Consider the following 10,361-nt stretch of genomic DNA (forward strand, 5'->3'; position numbering starts at 1 on the left):
TAAATAAAAGCCCAATTATATCTCCATAGCTACAAGTGCTATTTATTTTTGTCTGGCTATAAAAGTTAACGAGTTTCCTATTGCTTTACAAACTTTAAAATTCTTCTCATAAAGGCTTCATAAAATAAGATCCACTCTGCTTTGCCTTTTTTTTTTTTTTTGAGTGACCCAGGACTTTAATTATTTTACCCTATATTGCTTCTTACTTTAGAATATGGTCTTCTAAAATAATAGAATATGGTCTTCTTTGCATGTCTCCCCCACCCTCTTTTTTGGACATAAGTATAAAAAGGGCATTAAATATAACTAGACAGTCCTGAAAAAAATTGCATCAAATCAATTGAAGAAAACTGAAGTACTTTTTTATGGGCTACATTTTTTTTGAGGAGATATACAGGGCTGACAGCCTAATAAAAAATTAATACCATGTGCTCACCCACTTGCTGGGGGATCTCAAGGTCTTCTGCAGCAAGGATGCGCCTGGGAACTGCCAGGACAGATTCTCAATTATTAATTATCCACTGACCTCTGTATTAAGGCAACAGTGCACCAGTCTATCATTTCAACTGACTGATTTTATTTCCCCCTGTAGATTCTGATTTTTAAGAATTCAGTTATTCTAGGGGAAAGAAAGCAAATAACCATCTCTAGAAATTTAGAATTTTTTCTTCATATTTTGAGAATTACTCTAAAAGCAAATGATAACATTTATATTTTTTCTCACTATATTTATTGCAATCGGTTCATTTTACATAAAAAGAAGCAGAGACCTGGAAGAAGTGCCAGGTGGCCTGGTGCAGGTCTGGTTATAAATGACTAGTGAACTTCAAGGACCACAGTAAGCAGAGAAACTTAGTGCATGCTTATTTGATGTTTACAAAAATAAGCTTTAGTTTTTCTTTTAAAAGTGGGTCAGACTAGTTTAGTGTTCCTGATTTCTTCTAATCTTATCCCTCCTCCATTTCATGTAGGGAAACTCAAAGATGATGACCAGAATTTTAAGCTGACATCTATTTAAAGATGACTTTTCTTACTCTTAATCTTCTTCAACACTCACAAAAATATATATATATATAAACAGCAAATATAGATATGTATATGGAAAAAGATAACCATCTTAAACAGAGAACAAGAGGTATCCATTCTCTAAAACAGGAACATAGTTATAATTTTAAGTTATTTCTTGAGATTTATTTATTTATTTATTTATTTATTTATTTATTTTAGAGCAAGAGAATGCACAAGTAGGAGGAGAGGTAGAGAAAGGGAGAGAGAATCTGAAGCAGATTGCACATTCAACATGGAGGCCAACATGGGGCTCAAACCCACAACCATGAGTTCATGACCTGAGCTGAAACCAAGAGTTGGATGTTTGACTAAGACACTCAGGTATCCCCATATTTATAAATTTAAAGTAAAAGCTTTTTTTTTTCCTTTTTCTTTTCTTTTTTATTTTTAAGATTTTATTTATTTGAGAAGGAGACAGAATTAGCAGGAGGGAGGGGAGGAGGGAGAGAGAGAAGCAGACTCCGTGTTAAGGAGGAAGCCTGATGCAGAGATGAATCCAAGGACCTAGACATCATGACCTGAGCAGAAGGTAGATACTTACCTGACTGAGCCACCCAGGCACCCCAAAGAAAAAGCTTTGACATCTAGACTGGAGCTAGGGAGTACATAAAAATTTGTGCTCTGCCCTCTGAGACCCCAGGTCAGCCTAGCCATGCTCTTCAAAGGGAGAGTCCATGCTCCATCTCTGAGTTCCAGTCTTCAAATTCTTCCTCCATTGGAAGAGAGAAAAAGATGTACAGGATACAAAGGGTGGGCAGCAGCAATTGCCAATGTCAAGTTGGAGAGCCTTGGAAAGACTTGAGAGGTTAAAGGAGGGTTGGGAGTTGGAAGGAAGATCCTCAGGGCAAAAACACATACATAAATAATAGCAGCTTTTATTGAAGGATATTCAAGAACAAATGCAAGTGAAAACAGTAGCCAGGACCCCAAACCACTTCCTGCCACACTCCCATTCCCACCTTCTCTACCACTAGCTGAACAGGACTACAGCTTGTTCTCTTCAGAGGTAAGTCACACTAAGATAAACAGTCTGAGCCTATGGGTAAAGATTGCCATCAAGCATTCAATCAGCTGCATCTTTTGATGGAAGGAGAAAAGACAAGACAGGGAAATATCAAAGACACACAGCACAAGGGCCATTACCCAAGGAAACAGAGAGGAATTCTGACTAAAAATATGTGTAGCAGATAGCATGCCATGTCTTGAAATAAAGGCTCCTATAAAAGTTAGGATGCTCAAATAACAGGCCAGGTGAAGGTGGGAGAGGATGTGAACAGAGCTTTGGAGTTCAGAGGTTGGAAGAGAGGAAGAACACTACAGAAATGAAAAATCTTTATGAAGAAATTAAAAAAAGATTAAAAAAAAAATACGAGGTGGATGATACCTGATTAGGTATCAGCAGATAGACCTGGGGGACATCTCATAAACTAAGTATGATGATCTAGAGAATTTTGAAAATGCTTTTAGAAGAAACGATGGCAGAGAAGCAAAAGATACAGGAGTGGTGCAGCTTTGCCCTGATGATTTAAACCTCCCAGCCTTCCAGTCCACACCGCTGGCCTTGATGGGGCAAGCAAACACGCTGCCCATCCTCATTGCTGTGCACTTCTTCTTGGATGAAGCTGTTTTACTGGAATTGGCCTCCCTGTTCTCTCTGCCAGATAATATCCTTTGCTTTCCAAATATTTTCATGAAACCTTTTCTCTGTGAAATCTTCCTGGTGAACTCTGACACCGTGCCTTCCACAGGGACAGTGAAAACAGGTCATCTCAAAGTTCCCTTCCTGCTATGGTTCAGTGGCCAGCAGCAGAGCTGCCTTTGACCTTCCTGCCACCCCTGGTTGGCCTCTGAGCCCAGAGAATGTCTTTCCTCAGAAGAGATGGCATTTTCTGCTCTGACATATTTCAGGTCAGGGCACCAGTCTATCTCCACATTGGTTAATTTCCTGCCCATTGAAAAGAAAGAAAACAACTTCAGCTTTATTTCAGACAAAAGAGGGCTCTTTATTATGAAAAAGGTATGATTCTCAGTGAAAACTACCAGTCATGAAAATCTGCACCTAATTTTACAATATCAACAGTTAGAATACAAAAACTATGGAAAATACAGGAAAGAATGGTAAGGGACTTGATGCTTCACACTTAGTCCTTGAGAGGGCAGTATTGCCACCAGAAAGAGTAAAAGATATTTAAATCATGTAATTGACCAGGTAAATTATTGATCAAGTAAATTATTATTATTTTTCTTTTTAGAGAGAGAGAGTGTGTGCAAGTGGTGGGAGAGGGGTAGAGAGAGACAGAGAGAGAGAATCTTTTTTTGTTTTAATACTTATTTATTTATTTGACAGAGAGCGAGTACAAGTAGGCAGAGAGGTAGGCAGAGGGAGAGGGAGAAGCAGGCTCCCCAAGGAGCAGAGAGAGCCTGATGTGGGACTCGATCCCAGCACCCAGAATCATGACCTGAGCCAAAGGCAGATGTCCAAAAGACTGAGCCACCTAGAGGCCCTGAGAGAGAGAATCTTAAGCAGGCTCTACACCCAGCACAGAGCCTGACACAGGGTTGAACTCACAACCTTGAGATCATGACCTGAGCCAAAATCAAGAGTCTGATGCTCAAGTGCCCCTAAGTAAGTTATTATTATATTTCAATGTGGAGTTTGGAATTTGTATACATGTGTTGCACTTTATAGGTGAATTACACCACATAAACCTATTTATCTGTACATATATGTATAGACACATATGTATAATTCATTTATACATACATATATAAATATATACTTATATGTGTAAGGTATGTGTATATATATACCTACACTCAGACGATAGAGAATGTACCATCATTCTTCCACATTCAGACTATAGAGAATGTAACATGGTTCTTGCAGGTGACCAAACATACACAAAATTTGACCATGTATTAAGCCACAAAGTAAAACCCAATAAGTTCCCAAAAGTAAAAGAAAAACAGACAAAACATTTTCTGAATCCATTATAGTGAAACTACAATATTACAGCAAAAATATCATACACAAATATCAGAAACTGGAAATAAAATCTCTTTGATTAAAAAATAAATTGAAGCCAGTATGCTATAAGGAAAATGATAATGAAACATATATATCGGGCACTATGGGTCCAGCTAGAACAATGCTCAGGATCAAATTCATGAAATACAACAAAATTAACTGGAGCAGAAAGAAGCCGGTAATAAGGACAAAAGATTTTTTTAATAATAAAATAGAGGGGCACCTGGGTGGCTCCGTGGGTTAAGCGGCTGCCTTCAGCTCAGGTCATGATCTCAGAGTCCTGGGATTGAGGCCTACATCGGGCTCTTTGCTCAGTGGGGAGCCTGCTTCCCTCTCTCTCTCTCTGCCTGCCTCTCTGCCTACTTGTGATCTCTGTCTGTCAAAATAATAAAATATTTAAAAATGATAATAATAATAATTAAATATAGGAAAATTGTATAACCAAATTCCAGAATCAGATCTTTAAAACTAATTAGTTTTAGTCAATGTAATCAAGGGGGAGGGGAAGCCGTTTTTTTGATACCAAAAAAAGAGAACATTAATAAATAAGACTAATTGGCTCAATTAGTAAGGAAAACGTAAGGAAAGAGGCTCAGTTGGTTAATTATATGACTCTCGATTTCTTCTCAAGTCCTGATCTCAGGATCATGACCTTCAGGTCCTGAAATTCTGCCCAGAGTCAGACTCCATGCCCAGCATGGAGCATACTTAAGATTATCTCTCTCTCTATCTCTCTGCTCCTCCCCATGACTCTCTTTCTCTTCCTCTTTAAAAACAAAACAAAAGAAAAAAAAAACAACAACAACAAAAAAATGGAAGAACCTAAATGAACTAGATTACTTCCTAAGAAATACTTGGGAAAATACCAAAAATGATCTCAGGGGAAATTGAAAATGCAAACATAACAATTTTCATAAAAAAGTTAGAATAATTTGTCAGTAAGTAAGTTATTCAAACACCAGGCCCAAACACTTACATGGAGAAAACTTTACTAAATATTTAAGAAATGCATAAATGCTGGGGCGCCTGGGTGACTCAGTGGGATAAAGCCTCTGCCTTCAGCTCAGATCATGGTCCCAGGTCCCGGCATTGAGCCCCGCATTGGGCTCTCTGCTCGATGGGGACCCTGCTTCCCCCACTCTCTCTGCCTGCTTCTCTGCCTACTTGTGATCTTCAAATAAATAAATAAAACCTTTAAAAAAAAAAAAGAAAGAAAGAAATGCATAAATGCTATATTAATGCATTCAGAGCACAGTAAAAAAATGAAATTTTCTTAATGAAACAAACAAAATTTATAATTATTTCAACCAGATAGCACAAAAAGATACATATCCATCTTTATCATGAATATTAATGTAAATGTCCTAAATAAAATATTAGAAACAGAAGTCAGAGTATAGCATTATTCCAACAATACCAGAATGGCTTAATGCTGCAAAACCAATTTATCTAATTTATTATGTATTCAAATGATATATTATATTAAATTAAAAAATGAAAAAAGTTATCTCTACAAATTCCGAAAAGATATTTTAATAACCTTCAACATTTATTCTTGGTTTTAAAAAATGGATTTTTTAAAGAAATCAAGACTAATGAAATATATATACCAACCTCAAATACATTATTATAATTATTATATTATAATACACTGAAGCTTTCCCATTAAGGTCAGGACCCAGATTAGGATATCAAGCACCATTATGGCTATTAAACATTGCTATAAGAGCAATATCTTAAAAATTTAGGAAGAAAGAAGACATGTGGAAACTGGAAAGGAAGAGGTAAAGTTATCTTTGATTGCAATTAGAATGATTGTATACCTGGATAAACTAAGTAATCAACAGATATAAGGTAAATAAAAAGAATTTGATAAAGGAGCTGGGTAAAAAATATTATATATATATACAATTTTTATATGGATGGAGAATATATATATATCTATATGTATATATGTAGCATATATACATATTGCACACAACACTTGTAAGTGATACCAAAAACAACAGGAAGAATTATCCACCATTAGAATAAGAAATCCAAGACCTTTATGAAGAAAATTGTAAAGTGCTACTGAGGGACTTAAAAGAAGTCTGAAACTGAAACAAATGGAAAACTGTACAGTGATGTTGAAGTGAAAGAGACAGTAATCAGATGTCAATTACATTAAGCTGTATTTGAGATCCAATAAAAGTACCATTAGGATTTTTTCTTTGGAACCAGAGAAGTTGATTCTAGATTTGAAAGAGGAAAATGGTAAAGGAAAGTAGTAGGAAAATTCTGAATATGAAAAATTATGAGGGTAGAATACCCATTCAGATATTAAACTATATTATAAATATACACTTAATAAAAGAATGTGCTACTGGTACATAAGTAAACAAATCCACAGAATAGAATTAAAAGTCCATAAATACAGCACAATATATGAAGGCATTTAGTCAGTTGTTATGGCAACATTTTAAATAAGTTAGAAAAAATATATAATCTTCAAAATATAATGTTGATAATTTGTATCTATATGGAAAAAAAAGTTAGGGCCCTAGTTGACATGGGGCACAAATCCTAAATAATCTAACTTTGCTATCCTAAGAGAGAAAACATAAAAATACTAGAAAAGTATTTTCAACGAAGAAGTAGAATAGGGAAGGCATCTTAACCTATTACACAACAACGAACCTATGAAAGTATTGATAAATCTGATATTTAAATGAATATGATATACTCTGCTTAAAAAAGATAATTAAAAAGAGAAGTGAAAAACAGAAGCATAATATTTGCAAGTTATATGATGATAAAAGAGTGAAATATATAGTCCCATAATATATAAAGATTACCAATTAAGTCAATGAGAACAAAGACCAAATGCTCAATAAAAGTGAACAAAAAATAATAAAATATTAAAGTACAGAGTAAGAGAACACATAACAACTACTGTGCTTCTTTTATCAGTTAAAGATGCAGTCAGGAAAGGACAGATGCTGGCGAGGATGTGGAGAAAGGGGAACCCTCCTACACTGTTGGTGGGAATGCAAGCTGGTGCAGCCACTCTGGAAAACAGCATGGAGGTTCCTCAAAATGTTGAAAATAGAACTGCCCTATGACCCAGGAATTGCACTACTGGGTATTTACCCTAAAGATACAAACGTAGTGATCCAAAGGGGCATGTGCACCCGAATGTTTATAGCAGCAATGTCCACAATAGCCAAACTATGCAAAGAACCTAGATGTCCATCAACAGATGGATCAAGAAGATGTGGTATATATACACAATGGAATACTATGCAGCCATCAAAAGAAATGAAATCTTGCCATTTGCGACAACATGGATGGAACTAGAGCGTATCATGCTTAGCGAAATAAGTCAAGCAGAGAAAGACAACTATCATATGATCTCCCTGATATGAGGAAGTGGTGATGCAACATGGGGGCTTAAGTGGGTAGAAGAAGAATCAATGAAACAAGATGGAATTGGGAGGAAGACAAACCATAAGTGACTCTTAATCTCACAAAACAAACTGAGGGTTGCTGGGGGGAGGGGGGTTGGGAGAAGGGGGGTGGGTTATGGACATTGGGGAGGGTATGTGTTTTGGTGAGTGCTGTGAAGTGTGTAAACCTGGTGATTCACAGACCTGTACCCCTGGGGATAACAATATATGTTTATAAAAAATAAAAAATTTTATTAAAAGCCTTAAAAAAAATAAATCCAAGTTATAAAAAAAAAAATAAAGGGCATTCTTTAAAAAAAAAATACTTTATTTATTTATTCGAAAGAGAGAGTGAGAGAGAGGGAGCACAAGCAGGGAGAGGAGCAGAGGGAGAGGGAGAAGCAGACTCCCCACTGAGCAAGGAGCAGGATGCGGGGCTCAGTCCTGGGACTCCAAGATCATGACATGAGCCAAAGGCAGCGGCTTAATCCACTGAGCTACCCAGGTGCCCCTAAAGAACATTCTTAATGAAAGAAAAGAAAAGAAACAAACAAACAACAAACAAAAACAGACTAGAGGGAAATATGTATAATATGGGTAAGAAAAAAATAGTTGTTAACCAGAGGAAAAAAAAGGACTGAATCCTGGAAAAATAACACAAAACTGACAGATAAACACTAAAAGTCCTAAAATTTAATATACTATCTTGACATCTTTGAACCTCATGGGGCCCCAAATGTCTATCTGTAGCTTCTTCCCCTGTTTTCCCTTGAGAGCCCCCCCCCCAGTAGGAAAAGTCTCCTAACTGGCTAATTCCCATTTCAGCTGGACCAGATGCAGTCCACCTGGTCCTCACCCTACTGGCCTTCACTTCCCCGCCAGCCCATGAAATTATTCAAACAAGTTAATTGCATCCTCTGGAAAGCCTGTCTCCCACAGGCCCCCTGCATGGTATTCAGTGTCTTCCTCTCTAAGACCATGAGCATATGTGAATAATAACCTGCTGAGAATCTCCTCTGCCCAGTGTCAGGTGTCATCTGTCTCATCCTATTTAGGACAGAGGATCCTCCCTCCCTCATTTCCCACTTTTCATACTGTACTCTTTGGAATGAAGTCACTGTAAATCAGTTCATACTTCAGTGTGAGTATACAGGTGATCAGAACCATTACTTCATTTGTAATTTGAGAAACATTTACTGGAACAGTAACAAGGTGGGATATTTTACTCAACAGATTCACAAAATTATGAACAAATGATTGTAAACTGATGGCAATAGTTCGGCTGGGCGTATAAATTCGATGATTTTTTTTCTTGTGGTATCTCTAATTTGTCTTCTATTTATCTTGTAGAAACACTGACTTAGATGCACTGTTGATAACAAAAAGAAATGGATAGAGCTTAGAGGTCGACTAGTAAGACAATAGTTTGATGAATTTTGATAAAAACACCTGTATTTGATTCTTGTGAATTGGCTCATTCATCATCATTTCCAAACTTCGTATATGCTTTTTTGTACTACAGAGGTTGGAAAGCTGAAAACTGTATTTGCTAAGCTCCGTTGATTACAAGCATAACTTAAGTCTGTGAATTAAATGTGCTCATGTGTGATTTGACTTTGTATCTACATTAAGTGGGATAGAGGCAACATGAAGCACCATTAAAATATTTAATTTTTAGAACATTATTAGATTTAAAGAAACAATTGAGAAGATAGTACAAAGCTCCCACAATACCCTCATACTCAGTCTCTTACATTTGTAAGATGTTTCTTCTCCTTCTTCTTCTTCTTCTTCTTCTTCTTCTTCTTCTTCTTCTTCTTCCTCCCCTCCTCTTCCTCCTCCTCCTTCTTCTTCTCCTCCTTTCCTCCCACTCCTCCTCTTCCTCCTTGTTGTTGTTGTTGTTGTTGTTGTTGTTGTTGTTACTACTAAAGTCTATAGTTTACTGAGATTTCCTCAGTTTTCACAGAATGCCTTCTTTTTCAGGAACTGCCAAAGTTTCAGTGTTTAGTATTTAACAGCATGACTGACCAAGGTCCAAGATGTGGAGTTAGCATGTTCAAGAAACTGGGGACAGAATCACTCTATAGACTAACTATATAGTGTGTGGTAAGAAGAACTCACTCTTTAGAATAGAAAACCTATCTACACACAGTCATTGCTTGGTGTTCTGAAGTACAGAGTGAATTAGCCACCTTCAACTCTTTGGTGTGTCAGAGATCTTGTTTTCAGCCTCTAGCTCTTCCACCCCAGCCTGTGTCATGAGGTCTGCAATTTTTTTCTCCAGGTCGTCAATGCAACTGCTCATGTCATCAATTCTTCCAATGACCTGGTCAGACATGGTCTGAAATTTATCTTGCATCTGTTGCAGGAGTGTCTGCACCACTGAAGGAAGATCCTATAAGGTCTTGGGGTCATTCTCAGCCATATCCCCAGTTCCCAGCTTGACAGAAAATTCCAGAATGTCCTTTTCTGTTTTAGAATTTTGTTCAGGATCCCACTTTACATTTACTTGTCATTTTTCCTTGGGTTCATTCTTTCTCTTTTTCTTTCTTTCCCTCTTCCTTCTTTTCTTTCTTTCTTTCATGTTATGTTAGTCACCATTAGTCATCATTAGTTTTTGATGTAGTGTTTCATGATTCATTGTTTGTGTATAACACCCAGTGCTCCATGCAATATGTGCCCTCCTTAATACCCAACACCAGGCTATCCCATCCCCCACCCACCCCCTCCCTTCTAAAACCTTCAGTTTGTTTCTCAGATAAATGATGAAAGACCTCAGTGTGAGACGGAAATCCATCAGAATCCTAAAGGAGAACACAGGCAGTAACCTCTTAGAC

At 37.0% G+C, this 10,361-nt stretch overlaps 1 pseudogene across 1 annotated transcript; it reads right to left on the reverse strand.

The window, feature by feature from the left end:
* Positions 1-9,690: 9,690 nt before the first annotated feature.
* On the reverse strand, positions 9,691-9,949 carry LOC309867463 (heat shock factor-binding protein 1 pseudogene; annotated as a pseudogene). The gene has a single exon. The product of its transcript is annotated as a heat shock factor-binding protein 1 pseudogene (transcript).
* Positions 9,950-10,361: the final 412 nt, after the last annotated feature.

Source organism: Mustela nivalis (assembly GCF_964662115.1).
Source record: "Mustela nivalis genome assembly, chromosome: 6".
Classification (NCBI taxonomy): domain Eukaryota; kingdom Metazoa; phylum Chordata; class Mammalia; order Carnivora; family Mustelidae; genus Mustela; species Mustela nivalis.